Source organism: Tursiops truncatus, chromosome 10 (genome assembly GCF_011762595.2).
Source record: "Tursiops truncatus isolate mTurTru1 chromosome 10, mTurTru1.mat.Y, whole genome shotgun sequence".
Taxonomy (NCBI): domain Eukaryota; kingdom Metazoa; phylum Chordata; class Mammalia; order Artiodactyla; family Delphinidae; genus Tursiops; species Tursiops truncatus.
In genome coordinates, this window is record NC_047043.1 from 93,932,498 (window position 1) to 93,955,081 (window position 22,584).

General features: G+C 47.1%; 1 protein-coding gene and 1 long non-coding RNA gene across 2 annotated transcripts in view; both read left to right on the forward strand.

The window, feature by feature from the left end:
* The window catches only part of GRM7 (glutamate metabotropic receptor 7), an 817,195-nt gene that overhangs the window by 738,005 nt on the left and 56,606 nt on the right, over positions 1-22,584 (forward strand). The window lies entirely within an intron of this gene.
* LOC141275699 (uncharacterized) overlaps positions 10,204-22,584 on the forward strand; it is a 49,277-nt gene continuing 36,896 nt past the window's right edge. The window contains exons 1-2 of the long non-coding RNA XR_012323904.1: positions 10,204-10,236; positions 10,369-10,450. This is a non-coding gene — a long non-coding RNA (uncharacterized lncRNA). The remainder of the gene's footprint in view (positions 10,237-10,368; positions 10,451-22,584) is intronic.

The following is a 22,584-nucleotide window of genomic DNA, read 5'->3' on the forward strand; positions in this document are numbered from 1 at the left end:
ACTTATGGCAGGATTCGGTGTGTGGAGGGCTTACTCACGGCAGATGGAAAGCATGCAGCTCTGTGTGAGAGAGTTCTCCCTTGGAAGCAATGGCCGGGACTCATAAACAGTCTCACATTTTATGTCTTAACATTCTAAGTTCACCTTCCCCAGAGTTCATCGGATCTAGCCTCGGTTGTCCGTGATGAGTGAGACAGGTGTTACCGAAACGTTCCGGCAGTCCAGTGCCATTTTCTTAAAATTCTGCCTTTGCCTTTCTTTTTTTAAAATTAAACAATTAATTATTTTATTTTTGGCTGCACTGGGTCTTCGTTGTTGCATGCAGGCTTTAGTTGCAGTGAGCGAGGGGCTACTCTTTGTTGCGGTGCGCGGGCTTCTCATTGCAGTGGCTTCTCTTGTTGCGGAGCACAGGCTCTAGGCGCACAGGCTTCAGTAGTTGTGGCACACGGGCTTCAGTAGTCGTGGCTCGCGGGCTCTAGAGCACAGGCTCAGTAGTTGTGGCGCACGGGCTTACTTGCTCCGTGGTGTGTGGGATCTTCCCGGACCAGGGCTTGAACCCACGTCCCCAGCATGGGCAGGCGGATTCTTAACCACTGCGCCCCCGGGGAAGCCCTGCCTTTCTTTTCGAAATGGCAGCCAACTGAAGGCCGACCACAAAGATCCCACCACTCTTGCCACTTTTTTTCTCCCAAGTCTCATGGCCCCCTCCCCTTACTGGTAGGGAGCTGAGTATGAAGACGTAGAAAAGGAGACCTGTAACAACATTAATAGTGTTTCAAGACTGAAAAATAAATGATCTCTGCACAAATTTTGCTTCCAGAGTTGCCAGACGGAGCAAATAAAAATACAGTTTGCTCAATGAAATTTCAATCTTAAATAAACTGTGAATCATTGTTAGTATAAACAGGCAGTATTTGGGACATACTCCTACTAAAAATGCATCCCTTTGTTTTTTTTATCCAGAATTTACACTTAACTAGGTACCGTCTGTTTTTTCTGCCAACTCTAGTTCTTCCGCTGACCCCAACATCTTTTAGGGAAAGAGGGTCATGTTTCAGGATTTTCGATACAATATTAAGTGACTGTCTCCATGGACGGTTCTAACTTAAAACCACAGTTTACTTTCAGAAAGGGATCTTCAGGAAATGAGTAGCAGGTCAGTACTCTCGGTTTATGTTTATATCGTAGCAGGCAGTGTACCGGCACGTGGGCCCAGCACCAATATTATATACGAGGTACCCGTCCCTATACGTATGTGACTTTGTTCCTGAAACGGCTTTTATATGCTGGTGGAGGCATGTAGTCTGTTACTTTTCTCTTCATTTTGATATCCGGTTATAGAGTACAGAAATTGCTTTAAAATGACCCAAATGGTAAAAGCTACCATTTAGCAATGCCTATTTGGGAGCAACAGATCCCATCTCCTTGCCTGTTATGTTACAGCAGCCTTGTCCAGAATTTCGATAGTGTACCTTGCCAGTGGTGGAGCAGACCCTGGTGGCCAAATAACTGAAACGAATATTCCTGCCAAAAGGGAGTAGGGAGAAAAACCCAACTTAGAGAAGCAGGTGAATAATTAATTTCCAGGTTGTCCCAGCATTAGCCCCAAACAGATTTTTATCTTTTCCTTGTTATACCATAGAAAAGGGATGCATTTCCCCACCCCCACAGGTGGGGGCTAGATCTGAATTCAGATCTATTTTTATGGACTTCAATACCTCTCTAAATGAACACAAATATGAGGGATCTGGAAATGAATGGAACGTAGCAACCTGAGTAAAATGACAGACTCCTTATAATGACATTCGGTTGAAATGAGGAGCTTCCCATTACATTCCAAAATGACCAAATCCCCATTCAGCAATAACCGTATGCTGTGCAGAGTCGTGTACTTGATGGGCTCCAAAATAAAGCCATCCTTGTTTGACGAATTGTGACGGAGCCTGTGGTTTCCATGGCTACCATTTGCTCTAATTGTGATACATTAGTAGCAACAAGGATTGGATGGCTCAAGTCATTTAGTTAATTAAACACAGAATGTGGAGTCTGCCAGAAGAATTATAGATGAAATTAGCGCCCACCGGAATGCCGCTGTAAGACGTGTATTGCATTAGTCCCTTCAGCTGAGGGTGAGAGGCAGGGGAAGTGCCTGAATATTCGAAACGTGTCTTTCTTACCCATATGCTGTTACAGGACCCTTTTTATCATTTATTTTTTAAATGCGCTCTCAAAGGAAAGAAAACAGCCCTGATCAATGAAACGTGGTTTCTTGGGTGCTGTTCAGACCAGGGAAGTATGCGAAATGTCATTCCCATGGAGGGAGGTGGTAGCTCACAGCAATTACAGAAAATGAGGAAACCACAGAGTCTCCACTAACACACGGAGCTCCTGAAAATAGGAGTTCCTAATGGAAAAAGCCGACAGGGGCGTAACTGTGGCAACCTAGCTATGTGCTGACATCGTGGAAAGCCTGGAGGACTTTTCACCAAGAGAAGCAAGAACATGAAAGATGGGATCCAGATAAAGGGGAATGGGGTGTGAAAATACTGCTGATGGATCTGGGGGAGATGGTTGAAGAGCACATCTCTCGCCTCATCAGACTCTGTAAGTTTATGTCTGGATCCATTATCTCGCTTAATATTTGCAGTTCTGGAAAGAAGGTGTGGTCATCTCCATCTTTCAGACAAAAGCACTGAAGCTTGGAGAGGAGTTACCCCAAATCACAAGGCAGAGTCACTCTTGTCCTGAAAACTAAAGAGCAGAGTATTATAAATGGCTCAGGGATGGATTTAAGGTGTCAGTTTCTTCAGCCATTCAATGATCATATTCAGGAAGCACCTACTCTGTGGCAGGCATGTGGGATCAAAAGATGAGCAAAATCCAGGCATGAAACTTCTCTGCCTGTATCATCCGACCTGTGCCATGTTGCCCTTTCTTTCAAAGTGCAGGAGAGCACCTTGGCTTTGAACACATGGGCTCCACGCTCATACTTTTCACAAATATCTAGTTGAATGCATACCGTGAGTGAAGGGTCCACCCATGGGGGTAACGGACATGGCCCTTGTTATCAAGAATTGTGGTCAGGTAGGAGAAGGTGCCGTGCTTTATGTCATCCCACAAATACGTGGAGAACTGCAGTGACGCTAAGTGCTATGGAGAGGGAAGTGATGTTCTGGGGCGTAGAACAGGGTGGAAGTGACCCACTTTCAAGCAGGGATCGAGGTGAAATCTGAAAGAAAACTTAGCCCAGGCTCAGTAAGAGAGGCAGAACCCCTACGGGCTTATGGGAGCTGGCGAAGCCGTGTCTGTAGGACTGTGCTCTTGGTATTTGACGCTGAAACGTGAAGCCCCCGGCACAGGCACAAACCCCTAAAGCCCTTTAAATTTCAGCCCTTTATAAAGAGAGGTTAACAATGTCCATCTAATGAGATTGTTCTGAGAATTAGATACAGCAATGCACCGAAGTCAATAGTCTCAGAGTGTACAGTCAACAAAAAGGTAGAAAGTGAGCTGATAGTGATTGCTGTGAAGAAAAATAAAGGAGAGTGAAGCAGGATGAGGGATCAGGGTGGGTTTGTTGCTGTTTCACGTGTGGGATGAGGATGGCCTCTGAGTGAGGCCATGTGAACACCAGGGATTAAGGATGTGAAGTAGGGCCCCGCATAGGAAATCGTAATTGTACCTACATGCTCAGAAACTGCAGATCATTTTCATCTGGAATACCTATGCTGTTACACTTGGTTGTGTGTACTCTAGTATCTGATAATGTAAGAATGTAATAACACTAGCAAAACCTATACGTGGAGTTCAGTTTACATAATGCTTTTCGCACATTACAGAATTTTACTGTATGAAAAGTGCTATAGCAGCTTGTAGGATCTACAGTTAAGCTCTTCACCAATTATCTGTACCAACTGTGATATAATCTACTGTTTCTGAATCGTCATAAAGATTTAATGAGATCGTGTATGGAAAAGGTTTAGGGCCTCCGTGAACATTAACGTATCTTAAAAATCTTACTGCAGATAAGATTAGTTATAATCTTCTGGCCGTTCTACTTTGTCTTTTCAAAGTTTGAACTGCCCCTGGCTGGCAACCTTGGGAAGATTGGAGCAGGAAAGGAAAGCAAAGCTTTAGGAAGGTCTGTTTATACACATCAGTGGGCAGTGGGAGTATTTCCAGGACAGGAGAACTCTTTCGAAGCCTCTAGTAGCTGTTATATTGTGATGAGGGTCAGCTGTGAGGTGGTGCCTTTGGAATGCGGAGTCAAATGCATGCAAGGGACCTTTCAAAGAAATAACAAGATTTGTTGGAGAAAATAGGAATGAGAAGAAAAGAATCCCAAGTTCAAAGTCGGGAGAGTAATAAAAAAAAAAGATGAAATTCTTGCAAAAAGCAAGGCAGGGCTTCCCTGGTGGTGCAGTGGTTGAGAGTCCGCCTGCCGATGCAGGGGACACGGGTTCGTGCCCTGGTCCGGGAAGATCCCACATGCCGCGGAGCAGCTGGTCCCGTGAGCCACGGCCGCTGAGCCTGCGCGTCCAGAGCCTGTGCTCCGCGGCGGGAGAGGCCACAACAGTGAGAGGCCCGCGTACCGCAAAAAAAAAAAAAATAATAATAATTTGCTTGTTACAGATGGGAAACCTGAGGCTCTGAAGTGGTTTACTAATAAGGGCTGCACAGCTCATGGGGTAAAGAAATAGGAAAATGCTGTCTGTCTGCTTTTGCTCTGTCTTTTGTACAGGCTGTGTTCATAGGTTCACATTGAACCGATGATTGGACATCCAAGTGGAAACGGGCCGTAGGCATTTGAAATGGTAGGACTTCCAAAGAGAGGCCCAGGCTGGAGGGGGCACTGTTTGCCTCAGGCATTTCGCTGACAGTATCAGCAAAGGGAAGGAGGAGAGAAAAGGTGAGCGAAGAAGCGGGGTTAAAAGAGAACAAGAAGTCAGAAGGTGTGCAGGTTACATACAGCTTTGCCGTTAGAGCCAGAAGCAGGGCTGTTTCAAGATGGGGATCGTGTTGTCGGTCATGGTAGAGCTGTTTTCTAGGGAAAAGGGGGTCTATTTTAGGACAGCAGGAGATCCAGAGACCTTATCACACGAGGTGAAGGAGGCCCATTTCAGGGGCCGGTTTCTCTGGGCAGCTCTCCCTCCTCTGAGGCTCCTGCAGTGTCAGCCCTGGTCCCTTCCTCCCAGGCCTTACTTGGACAGGTAGCTCCCGAACTGGTATTGGATGGAGGCTTGGCATCCTGTTGGGTAGGAAATAGCAGTTCCATGAGGTAAGTGGATAGATGGGATCCTCCAGGATGAAATGTCCAGAAGGTAGATCCTCTGTCGGTTCTGAAACCATCACCTGAGCATCCTTGGTACCAGGACCGTATCAGTTTGCTAGGGCACTGAAACAAAGGAGCACAGACTAGGTGGCTTAAACAACAGAAATTTACGGACTCACAGGTCTGGAGGCTGGCAGTCCACGGTGTTGGCAGGGCTGGTTCCTTCTGAGGGCGGAGGTAGAGTCTGCTCTGTGCTTCTCTTCCGCTTCTGGTGGTTTGCTGACCAGCTCTGGCATTCTTTGTAGAAGCAGTATTCCAACCTCTGCCTCACCTTCACCTGGCATCCCCTCTGTATGCCCGCCTGTGTCCAAATGTCCCCCTTTTATAAGGGCACTAGTCCTATTGAATTAGAGGCCTACCCTGCTCCAGTATGACCGCATCCTGCTAATTACATTTACAATGACCCTATTTCTTTTTTTTTCTGAATATCTTTTTTTTTAACATCTTTATTGGAGTATTAATTGCTTTACAATGGTGTGTTAGTTTCTGCTGTATAACAAAGTGAATCAGTTATACATATACATATATCCCCATCTCCCCTCCCTCTTGCGTCTCCTTCCCACCCTCCCTATCCCACCCCTCTAGGTGGTCACAGAGCACCAAGCTGATCTCCCTGTGCTATGCGGCTGCTTCCCACTAGCTACCTATTTTACGTTTGGTAGTGTGTATATGTCCATGCCACTCTCTCACTTCATCCCAGCTTACCCTTCCCCCTCCCCATAAATGCCCCTATTTCTAAATAAGATCACATTCTGAGGCACTGGAGGCTTTAGGACTTTAATGTATGAATTGGGAGGTATCGGGGGGAGCAATTCAACCCATAAGAAGAACCAAATGCTCTGTCGTGTCAGGATCTAACCTTATGATTGTCTTATAGTAGCCCAGTTCCAAGAGCCTAGGCAATCACTTCCTTTGATTTTTCACTTTCTAGAAACTCTGAAATAATACCTATGTTGCCTGGTTTAAAAGGGTCAGTGGTTGAGTGGGAGAGAAGCATCATGGGACAGCTGTCCCACCTCAACTGTTATCAGGCTGTTCAGTTTTGAGGAAGTTTTTTCTTTTTTGCTGTACGCGGGCCTCTCACTGTTGTGGCCTCTCCCGTTGCGGAGCACAGGCTCTGGACGCTCAGGCTCAGCGGCCGTGGCTCACAGGCCCAGCCGCTCCGCGGCATGTGCGATCTTCCCGGACCGGGACATGAACCCGTGTCCCCTGCATCGGCAGGCGGACTCTCAACCACTGCGCCACCAGGGAAGCCCTGAGGAAGTTTTTGAGCCTCAGCTTTCTTGCCTATAAATTGGAAATGCACCCATGTTTGAGTATTGTGGTTCAAATCAAACAAAATGCAAAATGAGACTGGAAAAGTGATAAAGCACAGTCCGTGTTATTTTTAGCACTTAGAGTTAACACGTACAAAACCAAGAAGAAAGCTGGTCGTGTTTTTTCTCATATTGATCAGAGTGTGTCTAAAATGAAGCGCACACACCTTAGGTGGCAAATCAGTCTCAAAAATGTTACCTGGAGTACAAATTAATGCTCTAGCTTTCAGTGGATAGAGAACAGGGATCGTGTCCTCTGTTTCAGAGGGTCCTGTTAGCTTATTAAGATTAGATATCTTAGAAACTAATTACTCTCTATTGGAAGAGTCGCATCTCATATTCATCAAGACAGTAAGAAATTTTCCTTCGGAGGTACAGAAAGGTCAGCGGGACAGATCTTCACACGGTGTGAAAACCACAAGATCTCAACTAGACAGAGGTGAAAGCTCGCTGCTGTAGCTTGCTAGAAACACTTGTGTCTCAAGTTGTGCGTTCCCTATTGTGTTAGTTTGCTAGGCTGCCATAACAAAGTACCACAGACTGGGTGGCTTAAACAACAGAAATGTATTGTCTCCCAGATCTGGAGCTTAGAAATCTGAGAGAGAGGCGTGGAGTTGGTTTCTTCTGATGTCTCTCTCCTTGGCTTGCAGAAGGCCGTCTTCTCCCTTTATCTTCACACGGTCTTCCCTCTGTTCATGTGGATGTCTATCCCCAGATTTCCTCTTCTTATAAGGATACCAGTCATATTGGATGCGGGCTCACCCTAATGACCTTATTTTAACTTAATTAGCTCTCTAATGACCTTTTCTCCAAATACAGTCACAGTTGGATATACTGTGGGCTGGGAGTTCAACATATTGGGTTGGCCAAAATGTTCGTTCGGGTTTTTCCATAGCTTACCGAAAACCCCAAACGAACTTTTTGGCCAACCCAATATAAATTGTGGGGGGACACAATTCAGACCCTAACACTCAGCCCTCTGACCCCTCCAGATTCATGTCCTCCTCACAGGCAGACTGTATCTACCGTTTTCCTTTAGAACCCCAAAGCACAGCTCCCAGGATTTTTCTAAAAATGGAGGCAACTTTTCCTTGAAGAATCAAGATATACAGGGTCATGGTTCCTTCCTCTTAAAACAGGTCGTGTATACTTACATTGTAGTATAGATATTAGCTGATGTAACCAACACACTTTTCCTGAGGGCCTACTGTGTGCCAGCCCAGGGACTGTGGCAGTAACTTCAGATCAAGTCCTTACTCTAAGCCACTGGTACATTTCACAACTTGCCCAGGCCATGACTTTACAAAGAACTGAACTATTTCTTCTTCATCTCCCTATCCTCAGTGATTGGCACTTAGCACTCATTACCAACTGGGCCTCCTCCTTCTTTCAGTTACAGATTAAAATTGTTTTGGATGTAAATATTTTAATGTGTCTAGGTAAAGAAAGTGTTGGAAGCTAGGAGTCCTGGTCCTATGATGGCAACCTCACTCGCCTTAAATTTTTCCATTGTAAGATAATGTAATTTGGACCAGAAATCTCTAAGAGCACTTGTAATTCAGTCATTCTATGTTGAACTCAAGTTTGCAGAGTCAAAGAGGGCTTCTTGGAGGAGGAGACACTTGTACTCCATCACCACGTATTAACGAGCGTTGGTTGAGGAACGTTTTGGGCAGTGGAAGGATGGGAAGTGACAGTAGTCCTAGTCAGCTCCTAGCACTTGACCCAAGTCCTGGCCACCTCGTCGGTATTTGAGCCCAAGGATGCTCACCTCTAGAAAGATGCAGAGGCATCATTCAGACTACACAGTGGTTACTTAGCTGTGTATCACCATTGACCCATTAGATGACTGGTCTTTAAGCAGTGCTTGTTCTTGGTGTGTGTTCACCCTCAACTGCTGTCCTGTTTTGAGTAGACGTGAGGATATATTTTCCACATCTCCAGCTACCCTATACCTAAAAATTGCAATAATCTAGAAAAGACAGTATGCTTCTATTAGGCTAATAGGTAATATTATTTATAAAGGCTCTGTGAAGGAGGGAAGTGACTTAACTATCACAGCTTAAAAGATGTGGGTTTTGGAACAGCTATTTTCATTGTTTAATGGTGGGTTCACCCAGGTAGCTGAAATTGCCCAAGAAATGATCTTGTGGGATTTTACTGTAATACACCGTACAGTACTTATATGACCAAAACAGAGAAGGAGGTGGAGTTGTGTATCATCTCAGGCCGTCGTGACAAAATACCAGAAGGGTGGCTTAAGCAACAGACATTTATTTTTTTCACAGTTCTGGAAGCTGGGATTCTGAGATCAAGATTCCAGCAGGGATAGCTACTGGTGAGATCTCTTCTTGCTGTGTCTTCATGTGGCCTTTCCTCTCTCTATATACATGGAGAGAGAGTCATCTGGCATCTCTTCCTTGCCTTATAAGGGTGCCATTGCTATCTGATTAGGGCCCACCTTTACGGGCCCTACCTCCAAATCTACTCACAGTGGGGATTAGGGCTTCAACATATGAATATTTGGAGTACACAGTTCAGTCCACGACAAACTGATACAGAGCTTTAAGCATTTGTCTTGTGCTAAGTATCCTATGGACCAGGTAACAGAGCTTGTCACTCAAACTCGAAAATAATATCTCATAAGCCAGCACAATTCTGAAAAGATAACCAAGTTTCTTAATTCTGTCTCAAAGATGAGAAAATTATGCTACATTCCATTCCCCCCGCCACTGCCCTCTATCTCTCTCTTTCAGCCTAGTGCATTCTAAAATAGATTTGAAACCCAGGAAATCAGCACCTTTAATTTATTCCCAGACCAGAAAGCTAATAAGTAGGGAAAATTAAAATTTTTCAGCCAGCTCACTTTCGTGTTTTATAACACATATCATTTTGGCTTTGGAGTAGTTTAATTTGAATTAATCATTAGACTCTCTTCAGAGTTAGAAATGAAGTGGTATGGAAAGTAGGTTATATTGTTAGTATAATCTGACACCTGAAATTTAGCCTGAGGCGCACGGTCATGCATAAGCCTGATACCCTGCCTATTTTTCGCCCCCAGATTTCATATGACAAGGATGATTTCCAAGCTCAAGGTTAAATAATTTGAGGGTTGGGAGAGACTCATAAAGAAAGGCCCCTTAGCAACACAGATTTCAGGGGGGAGGAATTTCACCTGTTCTATCAAGCTGAGGAAACTTCCCTGAGATGTTTGATCAGACACATCAAAGAAGTGTGACTTCTTGTGTCACAAAGAAGTGTGACAACAGAATTGGCTGATCTGCCCCAGGATTTTCAGCAGCTGGCCAATGCTGTACTGGTTTACAAAAACAGGTGATTGTCCAATCACATTTCAGTGATGACCTGTATCTGTGCTGAACTTGCCCACCATGCTGACAGTATAGCCAGATGCACATCCCCCTGATCGGAGGGAAGAAAATGAGGGGACAGGGACTGCTACTATGAAAAGAAATGTATTCTCTCTCATTTTGCTGAAGACTTTTAGAAATCACTTGAAACTGGGAAGGCAAATTCGGCTTGTCCCTTACGATTTATTAGAAGGCGGCCTCATCCTACCTCTCCACTTTGGTAAGCTGAGCTCTGTTTCCTGTGAGGACTTTTGACATTATCATGAAAGCGAAGTAATCTCTTTATAGAAAAGGAAAGGACAACGCTTCATCAAGAACAGTTAAGCACATGTCACATTTCTGAATTTCACAGACTTGCAAGTTTGGGTGAAGCTTGTCGACCCTCAGGGAGCGGCTGCACATTCAGTATTACTCGGCATTCAGAGATCTATGATGTATGTTACTTAGATTTTATTTTCTGTCCCATCACCTATGTTGCCACCAAATGCACAGTCCAATAGGTAAAGGAGGAAATTTTTTTCTAATTTATTTTTTTATTTTATTTTTTTAATTTAATTTTTATTTTATATTGGAGTATAGTTGACTTACAATGTTGTTAGTTTCAAGTGTACAGCTAAGTGATTCAGTTATACATATATATGTATATACCCATGCTTTTTCAGAATTTTTAGATTCTTTTCCCGTATAGGTTATTACAGAATATTGAGTAGAGTTCCCTGTGCTATACAGTAGGTCCTTGTTGATTATCTACTTTATCTGTATTAGTGTGTATATGTTAATCCCAAGCTCCTAATTTCTCCCTCCCTCCCACGTTACCCCTTTGGTAGCCATAAGTTTTTTTTCTAAGACTGTGAGTCTGTTTCTGTTTTCTAAATAAGTTTATTTGTATCATTGTTTTTTAGATTCCACATATAAGTGAAATCATATGATATTTGTCTTTCTCTGACGTACTTCACTTAGTATGATCATCTCTAGGTCCATCCACGTTGCTGCCAATAGCATTATTTCATTCTTTTTTTAATGCCTGAGTAATATTGCAGTGTGTGTGTGTGTGTGTGTGTGTGTGTGTGTGTGTGTGTGTATCTACATACACCACTTCTTCTTTATCCATTCATCTATCATTCATCTATAGATTCATCTATCTATCTTTGTGCCCTGCAGTCCTCGCCTTTGGGTCAGTCTCTTTTGACTACACATCTCTAGCTTTGTACATGATAAGAATTCCAACAGAGGAGTACATGGTGCTTCAGGGAGAAGCAGCCTGCAAAGGGGAGAGCTGGAGAATCCCAGCCAAGAATGCTTATTTCCCTGGGACCATCCCAGCAGAATGGGATTCCTAGCGGAATGGGAGGTCCCTGCATTTGGATAGTTTCGGCTGTCAGGGGCTTCACCTACTCTTTTCTCCTTTATTATTATTATTTATTATTCACTCATTCATCCGATAGGATAGCTGCTAGGTTCTGGGACCACAGACAAATAAGCTAGGGAAGGGACTACCTTCATGAAGCTTTCAGTACAGTGGTGGAGCTAGACCAAGGTTTCTCAGCTTTGGCACTATTGACATTTTCTGTTGGATAATTCTTTGTCGGGTCGGGGAGGGGGAGAATTCTCCTGTGCATCATAGGCTATTTAGCAGCATCCCCCTTTACCTGGTTGTGACAACAAAAATGTTTCCAGACTTGGCCAAATACCACCTGCCCCGCACCCCTGCCCAGGTGGGGGTAGGGACAATCTCTTTAAGGAAGTAATATGTAAGATAAGACCTTAAGGAAGCTAACAGTGAATATAGGCATGTTTCAGAAAAAGAGCAGTGGAGAGGTCCTGCAGAGGCCGGAGCTCATCCGTTTATGGAACTAAAGCCAGGCCAGTGCGCGTGGAGGGGCTCCAGGGAACCACAGGTCACATTGTGGAGGGCCTGGGGATGGGAGGATGGGTTTTTATTGTAAGTGCAGTGGGAAGGCTTTGAAGAATTTCAAGCAAGGAAAGGATATGACTGGACTTATATTTTAAGAGTAACAAACAGTTTTCGCCTGCGGTGTCGAAAATACATTTGGCAGGGATGAAGTGCAGTGGTCTCATTCTACTGCGTGCAGCGTCTCTGCGTGTTTGACTTGTGCTTGTAGGAGGTACGAAGTAAAGGAACAGAGGACCAGGGACAATATGGAAGAAGCTCATCAATAAAGGAAAATTAATAAACATACGGAAATGAAGATTGAGATAATTAGGTAAAGCTTTATTCCAATGACAGAAACAAATGCCTCAGATGGCAGTGGAGAACAATAATTAATTATGTCCTTAGGAACAGCAACATTAATTTTGTTAACAAAACCCAAAATTCAACGAGGTAAATGAAAGATCTTATTGGTTTTATTCACTGATTTATGAATTGGGCAGCATCCAATCTAACAGATGGAAAGGAGCTCTGAGGAGCTGTACAAAATGCAAGACTTGTCATTTTCATTTTTTTTAAATTGAAGCATAGTTTATTGATTTATGATGCTGTGTTAATTTCTGCTGTAAAGGGACTCTTTTTTACAGTCTTTTCCATTATGGCTTATCCCAGGATGTTGAATATAGTTCCCCATGCTATACACTAGGACCTTGTTGTTTATCCATTCTATATGTAACAGGTTGCATCTGCTAATCCCAGACTCCCAGTCCATCCCCCCTTCTGCTTGGTAACCACAAGTCTGTTCTCTGTATCCGTGCGTCTGTTTCGTAGGTGATTTGTGCCGTACTTTAGAGTCCACGTGTATCTGAGATCATGTGGTATTTGTCTTTCTGACTTACTTCACTTCGTATGATCAGCTCTAGGTCCACCATGTCGCTGCGAGTGGCTTTATTTCATTCTATTTTATGGCTGAGTAGTATTCCGTTGTAGATATATGTACTATCTTCTTTATCCAGCCCTCTGTGGATGAACAGTTAGGTTGTTTCCATGTTTTGGCTATTGTGAATAATGCTGCTATGAACATTGCAGTGCGTGTATCTTTTTGAATTACCGTTTTTGCAAATCAAAACTCCAAGGAGGTAGCACCTCACACCCGGTCAGAATGGCCAGCATCAAAATGTCTACAAACTATAAATGCTGGAGAGGGTGTGGAGAAAAGGGAGCCCTCCTACACTGTTGCTGGGAATGGAACGTGGTGCAGCCGCTATGGAGCACGGTACGGACGCTCCTCGGGAAACTAAAAAACTTTTATAGGCAGAAGGGAGTGGGGAAAAGACAGTTAACACTAGGCCAAAAAAGCAGGTTGGTTATTGTGAGGTTACTTTCCTTTAGGGGACGACAGGGGTCAATCAGCCGGATGACCTAACTAGTACTGATGCAGCAATTCCCAATGGCCTGGTTCAAGATTCATTTCTGGGAGAGTCAAAACCATAATTCAGTTAATTCTCGGTTTGCTGAAGTGGGGCTTAGCATAAGGAACTCCACGGTGGGCCCGTTTTCTTGTTTTTAACAGTTTCCCCCTTTTGAGATCAGACTCTGAGCCTTAGAGATGGGATAAACATTTAAGGCATCAGCACTGCCGCCAGCTACGGCTCTGGAGTTCTCACAGTGTTTTGCTGAGTCTCTGTGGCATTCACAGGTCCCAAGGGCAGGTTCACATGCCTGAAGTTGGGCATTCTCTTCAATCCTTGTCTGAAGTTCTAGTCTTAAGGTGATCATCTGTGCGGTGATCAGCTGTGAACATGCATTTAAAGCTTTTGAGAGACTATATCACACCAGAGAGACCTACTCGGATAATCAGAAACAGTACAATTCCCAATGTCTGGACCTCACTTCAGACACAGGCTCCCTAAGACCCAAACCAATCAAAATAAGCCAAAGAAAGTCCCCACGGAAGGAGTCACTTTTTTAAGCCAACCGACTTTTATTCAGTCATCTTATTATGGAGCTGAGTCTCAACTTACCCCGAAGTGTCAAATTCGAGTATAGCAAGTGGTGTTGCCCATGGCGCAAACACCCTGGTTAGCCAACTAATCAAGGGCTCTCCCATTATCAAGAACAACTTTGGGCAGAGAATCTGGGAATTTCTGGTGGGGAGCTCTTGCTGTAGCAGCAGATTCTGTAATAGCTTCAAGAGCTAAGGAACTGTTCCTGGTCAGAGCCTCATTTGCACTTAGGGTAAGGGTACTTAGCCCGCCTAGCAGGAATCTGCTGAAGGAAGCGAAGTTTGAATCATGAATGTCTCCTGGTAATTCCCGTTTGAGTCCGTGCCTCAGGACTGGAAAGATGACAGCCATGGAGGCTGGTAAAATGTCAGGGGCTGTAGAACACACAGGTGGGCTTATCCTGCTTGCCTCCTAGCCCTTTCTTTGTACAAAGCCTGGATGCAAAGCCCCCAAGTTCGGGAGTCTGACACAAAAGAGAAGGGGCTGATTTTGTTTTCTGAGAAACCTGAGGCATTGGCAGAACTAGAGGATTACCAGAATCGTGGCAAATCCAGCAGTCATTTGATGCTTGGATTATTATCCCCCCCCCCCACCGACTCCTTGCAAGGGGCGTTACCTTTTCAGGCCAGAGCAAGGCAAAAAGTGGACAAAAGTATCATGAGGACCTTCATGGCGTGAGCAGTAGGAAAAAAGATGATCAGAGAGGGAAGGAGAAATGGAGGGAAACATTCTTGATCTGAGGTCTTACCTCTAAATTCTATGTGATTTTGAGGTCTCCATGTTTTTGCACAGGACCAGGTGTCAGAGCCGCCTTTACCTGTGAAAATGCACCCAAGTTTCCACACAGCTCATAATGTGGCAGTGGTGTCAGTGATCAAGATAAAATGCAAATGGACTTACAAATGTCCGTGGTTAATTAAGATAATAAATAAATGGAAAAGGATATTATACCAGGACACATCAAATTTCTAGGATTTTATACAGTTTTAGAACATTAATATTACATTCGTAGCATGCATCCATCCATACAAATACAACCTAAGAAGGTTTAGCATCACTTCTTATTTGATAATGAAATGCCCAAGGTCGCGAGGCCCCTCCACAAGACCACTAGAGTCGAGAGTCAAAGCCAAACGGCAAGGGTCATTTATTGCAGGTTCGAACCTGGACCTCCGCGCACTCGTTGCCGGTGACGCTAAGAGGTCCTGGCGGAGTTTAGTACAGCTCTTTTATAGACAGGTACAAACAAGTTCGGGACGTTCTGCGGGGCTTTCCAGGGGTGGGGAGTACTGATTGATTGGTTGATTTTTGAACAAAGACACTAGTCGCCGTCTGATTGGTTGGACGGTTGCAGGTTGACTTTTGAACAAAGACACTAGTCGCCGTCTGATTGGTTGGACGGTTGCGGGGGGGGGGGGTCAGCAAGCGTAATTACGGAAGCGAGAGGGGCTAGTTAAGTTTCGGTTTCCTGAGGTTTCGTTTCTCAATTGGAAATACTTAAGACGGGGCCCTGGTCACAAAAAGAAATAGTGCAAACAGGAAGACTGATGCAACCCTAGCAGTGCTGCGGCCTCCACCAGCCCAACGGCAGGGCGGCGGGAGGCTGTGCGCCCAACTTCAGGCGGCGCTCCCAAATGTGGCAAGCCCAGCGCCGCGCCCTGGAATGGCCCTTTTTCGGCCCTTCTCCTCCGGGAGGAACAGAAAAGAAACTCCAGGAAAGGCACAAATTGAATGCAGGGCGTCAACTCAGTCCTATTCCCACCAAAGTAGAACATAGCCCCCTCATCCCCCCCATTCTCATGAACCAGAGGAGCCAATCTTGGGTCCTCAAGGCTCAATTTCTGAGGCCTCGCAGGGCTGATATTGTGTTCTTAATATCATTAGCTGGACTGTATTTATTCTTTCGCGAACAAAATCCATGACTTTACTGAGTATACAGGGGCCTATAGTGAGGAGGAGAAGGAGACATAGTAGAGGGCCCAGGATGGGGAGGAGGAAGGGAAGCATTCCATGAAGTCCTGACCAAAGGGGATTATCCGCTAATTCCTGCCGCGGCGAGCTAGGTCTTCCTGGAGCTGGTGGATCTTGGTTCTTACAATGCCTGATTTATTTGCATAGAAACAACATTTTTCTTTTAGGGCGAGGCATATCCCACCCTGTTCAGCTGTCAGCAAGTCTAAGCCCCTCCTATTCTGTAGGACCACCTCGGCCAGCGAATCTAATTGGTCCTGTAAGTCCTGAATGGTCCCAGAGAGAGTTTCTACATCTTCTATTAATTGCCTAGACAGCTGATTATAGGAGTGAAGGGAGACCCCAAGACCTGTACTCCCTGTGGCCACAGCTCCTGTAATTCCTAATCCTACCAGGAGGGGTATGACTGTAATGGCTCGTTTGGTTCTCCCTGCCCAGAGGTCAAAGCTGGGAATGGGCAATGGGGTGTCTCCCGAGATCAGGTCTACACTGGGGAGGAGGGTGGCTAGGGTGCAGACCCCTGTCCAGTTCGGGGGTAAATAGGTGTATGCTAGGTTATTTCCACAGACAAAGACAGTGGTATTAGGACTACAGAGGGAGGAGTTCACGGGGATATATTGACTACATCCAGTGGATGAAAGGATTCCCAAGTCAATACTGGCGTTAGAGAGGGAATCGTTCTTGACAAAGCATGAGGTATTAAAGGTGGTTGAAAATTCTGAAAATTGTATAGGGAACGGCTCGGGGAGTGAAGTAGGATTACATCGTTCGCTGATGTTTAAATTGGCGAAGGTGGGGATGGCTATAGGGCGGGGTGGTCCTTGAGGAAGGCAGAGCCAGCAATCCTGTGCTAAGTTGGGGTTGGTGGTATTCAAAAGCGCAAAAGTAGCTTCTAGTATGGACATGGTCTGGGGGTCCAGTTCAGAGGGATTGACCTTAGGGAGAATTAGGGGGTGGTAGCTGAGCTGTGGGTATAGATGCCGATAGACCTGTCTTCGGGTTTCTATCTGGCTCACTGCGTCCTGGGGCCCCCCACCGTCTGACATATGTGTGGGGGCCCTGGTATTCCAGCATACCGGGGTCCCGGGGGTGCCAGTGCATCCAGCCTGAAGGTATTTATTACCCTCACTAATGGTGGGGCTTTTATTATTCTGTAGTATGGCTGTGAAATAAGTCTTGTTATTGGCCCCTGTACATTGCTGGTAAGAGGAATAGCACATGCTATGCATTGATTCCTGGAAGGTAGAACAGGGGCAAGTGGCTCGAGGGGGGAGTGGCTTAGGCTTATGGTAGCATTGCCAGCTTTGAGAGGCCCCGGTAACCCTATATTCCTGAACAAGATACGCAGTTATGCCCCCGCAGTCCTGCATATGAGTGTACCCTCGGGGAACAACAGGAGCCTCCATAGTACCTCCCCTGCACTCGCACGGTGCACTGTATAGTTGTTGTATTAAAGTATTCTTATCGGGGGAAGGGCCGAGTCCTCCCCTCGTGGCCCGAGGGTTGAGGGTTAGGACTATCATTAGGGCTATCAGCAGTACCTTGGTCATCATGGGGGAGGGTACGGCGCAAGGTCAGTTTGAGGGGATTGTCCTTACTCCGGTCAACCGTCCAGGTGACGTCAGCTTTAGTGGACTTGATGAGGTCAGAAAATGGGTCCACCGGCTTGACGTGGGTGTAATGGATCCAGGCAGCTATGCTGTCCACCTTGATGGCCGTCGGCGTTGTCAGGATGATCTGGTAAGGTCCTTTCCACTTGGGTTCTAGGGTCTCTTGTCGATGGCGTTTGACAAGGACCCAGTCACCTGGCCGGAGCTGGTGTGGAGTAGGCGGGGGTCCTGTTGCATATAGCTCTTTCAGTTTGGGCCCGATTGTCTCGTGTGTCCGCTGTAAGGCTTGGAGGGAAGACAGGAGATTATTTTCTGGGTCCAATTGGATAAGGTTAGTCTTTAGGTTAGGGATGATAGGAGGAGGCCTACCATGCATTATTTCGTAGGGAGTAAATCCTAGCTTATAGGAGGAATTTCGCACCCTAAACAGAGCGTAGGGGAGTAGGACTACCCAGTTAGCGCCAGTCTCCATGGTCAATTTAGTCAAGGTCTCTTTTAGAGTTCTATTCATCCTTTCTACCTGTCCTGGACTCTGGGGGCAGTATGCACAATGTAATTTCCAATTAGCCCCAAGTATGGAAGCCAGATCCTGACTTACCTTAAAAACGAAGGCTGGCCCGTTGTCGGACCCTATCATAACTGGAAAGCCATACCTGGGCAGGATCTCTTCTAGTAGCTTCTTAGCTACTATTTGTGCAGTCTCTTTCTTGGTTGGGAATGCCTCAAGTCCAACCTGAAAAGGTATCTATAAACACCAGTAAATATTTATACCCATATTTGCCAGGCTTTACCTCCGTGAAGTCCACTTCCCAGTAGGCTCCGGGCTGGTTTCCTGTCTCCCGGATGCCAGTGGTTGACGGGTGGGTGCTGGCATTATGGAGTTGGCAGACTGCACAGTCAGCAACCAGTCGTTCAGTCTTCTCGGAGACATTTTTAATTTTAAGTCCAGTCTGCCTGATGAGATCCTGTAGCCGTCGGGCGCCCAAGCGGGTGCTACGGTGGATCCGTTCAAGGACCAGGGTTCCTAGTCTCTCAGGAAGGAGGATATCGTTCTTAGCGTCCCGCCACCATCCGTCTCTAACCTGGGTTAGAGGGAGCTTGCTCATCCATCTGATGTCATCCTCCGAGTAGTCGGGTTGGGGCGGTAGTTCCCGGGGCCCTGGATCCGGCAGTTGCAGGGGAAGTGATGGTATTGGAGTGTGTGCCGCATTTCGAGCCGTCTGGTCTGCCAAATTGTTGCCTCGGGCGACTGGATTCGTGGGTTTTTGATGCCCCGGGCAGTGTACAATGGCTAGCATTTTGGGTTCCCATATGGCCGCTAGCAAGGCCAGGATTTCCTCTTTTTCTTGATGTCTTTGCCCATCTTGAGAGCTTGGGTCAGGGCAATTAATTCAGCTTTTTGGGCTAAGGTCCCTGGGGGGAGAGTCTCTGCCCATATATCACCTCAGTTTCTGATGTTACCGCTGCCCCCACATACCTCTGACCTTGCTGGACAAAGCTGCTGCCGTCAGTGAACCATGTGACTTGTGCATCCGGTAGGGGTTGGTCACGTAGGTCTTCCCGTACCCCATGGATCTGGGCCAGTACCTCTGCACAGTCATGGAGTGGGGAGTCCAAATCTGGGTCAGGTAATAGGGAGGCAGGGTTTAATGCCTGCGGCGGAGTGTAGCTGATTCTGAGGGGATTTAACAGTAGACCCTGGTAGTGGACCAGTCGAGCATTGCTCATCCAGCGGTCGGGAGGCTGTTTGAGAACCCCGTCGATGGCGTGGGGGGTGGTGACATGCAACTCCTGCCCCATAGTTAGTTTGCCAGCATCCTTTACCATTAGGGCCGTGGCGGCGATCATCCGCAGGCAAGGAGGCCAGCCGGCAGCCACTGGGTCCAATTTCTTTGATAGGTAAGCGACAGGCCTGGGCCAAGGACCGAGGGGCTGGGTCAACACGGCCTTAGCTATGCCTTTGCTTTCATCCACAAAGAGGTGGAAGGGTTTGGAGACATCAGGGAGACCCAGGGCCGGTGCGGATAGCAAGGCAGTTTTGATCTGCTGAAATGATTGCTCAGCCTCCTCTGTCCATTTAAAGGGCGTCTGCTCTTTGGTGGCTAAGTATAGCGGTTTGGCCATTTCAGCAAATTTGGGTATCCATAAACGGCAGAACCCCGCTGACCCCAAAAATTCCCTCACCTGTCGAGGCGTGGTGGGTCTGGGGATGCGGAGGACGGTTTCCTTCCGTGCATCTGTGAGCCATCGTTGCCCCCCTTTCAATAGGTACCCCAGGTAAGTTACCTCAGGCCTGCAGATCTGTGCTTTCTTGGCAGAGGCCCGGTATCCCAGGGTGCCGAGAGTCCGTAGGAGGTTTCTGGTTCCCTGCAGGCAGGCTTCAGCGGTCTCAGCAGCTATTAAGAGATCATCAACATACTGCAGGAGGGTTACATCGGGGTTTTGTCTCCGGTACTCACTGAGATCCTTGTGTAGGGCCTCATCAAACAAGGTAGGCGAGTTTTTGAATCCTTGGGGAAGTCTGGTCCAGGTGAGTTGTCCGTTTATGCCTCTCTCGGGATCCGACCATTCGAAGGCAAAGAGTTCTTGACTTTTGGGCGCCAAGGGTAAACTAAAAAAGGCATCTTTGAGGTCCAGCACAGTATACCATTGTTTTCCTGGACTAAGGGCGCTCAAAAGAGTATATGGATTGGGCACAGTAGGATGGATGTCTATGACCCGTCTGTTAACTTCCCTCAGGTCCTGCACTGGGCGGTAGTCTTTACTGTTAGGTTTGCGGACTGGCAGCAGGGGTGTATTCCAGGCCGACTGGCAGGGACGCAGTATCCCCAGGTCAAGAAGCCGGCGAATATGAGGAGTGATACCAGTCTTGGCCTCTATGGGCATGGGATACTGTCGGACACGTGCAGGATCTACCCCCGGTTTGATCTCTATGAATAGGGCTGGGCGATGTTTGGCTAGTCCCATCCCCCCTGTTTCTGCCCATGCTTCGGGGAACTGCTGAAGCCATGACTGTATATCTTGATTTTGGGAAGGTGGTTCCTGGTGAAGTCGGTACTCATCTTCCAAGTTCAGGGTGAGCACAGATACGGGTTGGTCGTGAGGGTCTGTTACGATTGGCCCCTCTGGCCGAAAATGAATTTGTGCTCCCATTTTAGTGAGTAAGTCTCTCCCCAGTAAGGGGCAAGGGCTATCGGGAATGACCAGAAAGGAATGGGTTACTCTTCCCGTGCCCAAGTCCACAGTTCTCTGAGTGGTCCAGGGGTAATGTTTGACTCCCGTAGCTCCCTGGACCCAGGAGGATTTGTTAGAAACTTTCCCGTGGGGCTTAACCAAGACCGCATGCTGTGCCCCCGTATCCACCAGGAATTGGACTGGTTTCCCCTCCACTTGTAGGGTTACCCTGGGTTCGGGGAGGGGGTCCGAACCCCGTCCCCCCTACTCTGCATCATGTGTAAACAGGACTGGGGTGGCGTTCGGTTGCCATTGCCTCTGGTTGGGGCGCGGCTTCCTTTTCTTGGGGCATTCCCGAGCCCAGTGGCCCTTTTCCTTGCAATAGGCACATTGATCTCTGTCCAGTGGTCGCCTGGGAGGTCGAGTGGCTGGGGGGCCCTCTTGATCTTTCTGAACAATGGCGGCCAGGACCTTAGTCATTTTCTCAGTGGCTTTAAGTTGTTTATCCTCTGGGGCGTCTCGGTTATTAAAGACGCGCTGGACGATAAGGAGTAGGTCCTGTATCTGTTTGCCCTCCAGATCTTCTAACTTCTGGAGTTTCTTTTTAATATCAGGGGCTGCCTGGTTAACGAAGGACATTACAATGGCAGCCTGATTTTCGGGGGCCTCTGGATCCATAGGGGTATACTGCCTAAAGGCTTCCATTAATCTTTCTAAGTAAGAGGAGGGCATTTCTGTTTTACCTTGTATAATTGAATATACCTTGGCCAAATTAGTGGGCTTGCGCGCGGCAGCCCGGAGACCCGCCATTAGTCTGGCGATAAATGAGCAGTCGTCCCCTACCTTCTCCGGTGTTACAGTCCCATTCATCCTGCGGGGGGGCGAGTTAAGGGAAAGGCTGCATTGATGAGGTCAGGGTTAGCGGTGGGTTGACCATCATCTCCAGGAACCAGTTTTCTCGCCTCCAGCTGGATTCGCTCTCGTTCTTCGGTAGTGAATAGGATCCGGAGGAGCTGTTGGCAGTCATCCCAGGTGGGCTGATGAGTGAACATAACGCTATCTAGAAGAGCTATCAAGTCTTTAGGATTATCAGAAAAGCGGGCATTCTGGGTTTTCCAATTATATAAGTCACTGGTAGAGAATGGCCAATACTGGAGTCGGGGGTTCCCTGTCTCATCGGGAGGGCCTATTTCTCGCAGGGGTAGGGCTATGGTGGAATCAGGATGGCGGAGCCCTGGGTCGCACTGAGTGCGTCCACGAGTGCGCCCAGCCGGCCCCTGGGAATTATTTTCATTGGGCAGGAGGACCGGTAGTGCCTCTGCCTCTCGGTCCTCCGGTTCTAGCCTGGGTGGCCCTTCAGGAGGGGCCGCAGGAGGTTCTACCAAGGGGAGAGGAGCAGGGCCAGGAGCAGGAAGGGGGACCGGTTGTGGGGCCAAAGGAGGAGGTTGATATGGGGGGGGGGTCTAGGAGAAGGAGGTCTTGGCTATCAGAGAGTATGGGTGCAGTTGGGGTCTGAGGCTTGGGGGGTTTAGTTGGTCGGGCCGCAAGGATCTTACATGACCCTGATGACAAAAAGGGGGTCATCCAGGGAGGAGGGTTTTCTACCAGGTCCTGCCATACCAGGATGTAGGGGATCTGGTCCGGATGGCCTTCTTTTCCTGGCAAGAAAACTCTAGATTTAACTTTTAGGATTATAGGAAGACAAAAGGTACCCTCGGTGGGCCAGCCAACCCCGAAAGCTGGCCATTCAGAGTGGCAGAAGGTGATTAGTTTTCTTCTCCGGATGTCCAGACTGAGGTTGTGTCCTCGAGACTTTACATCCCCGAAATTAGCGAGGAGGAGGGAGAGGGGGGTACTCTGTGCTTGGCCCATGTCTAGGTCCTGGAAGAGATTGGTTAGAAAAGGTTACTCTGAAA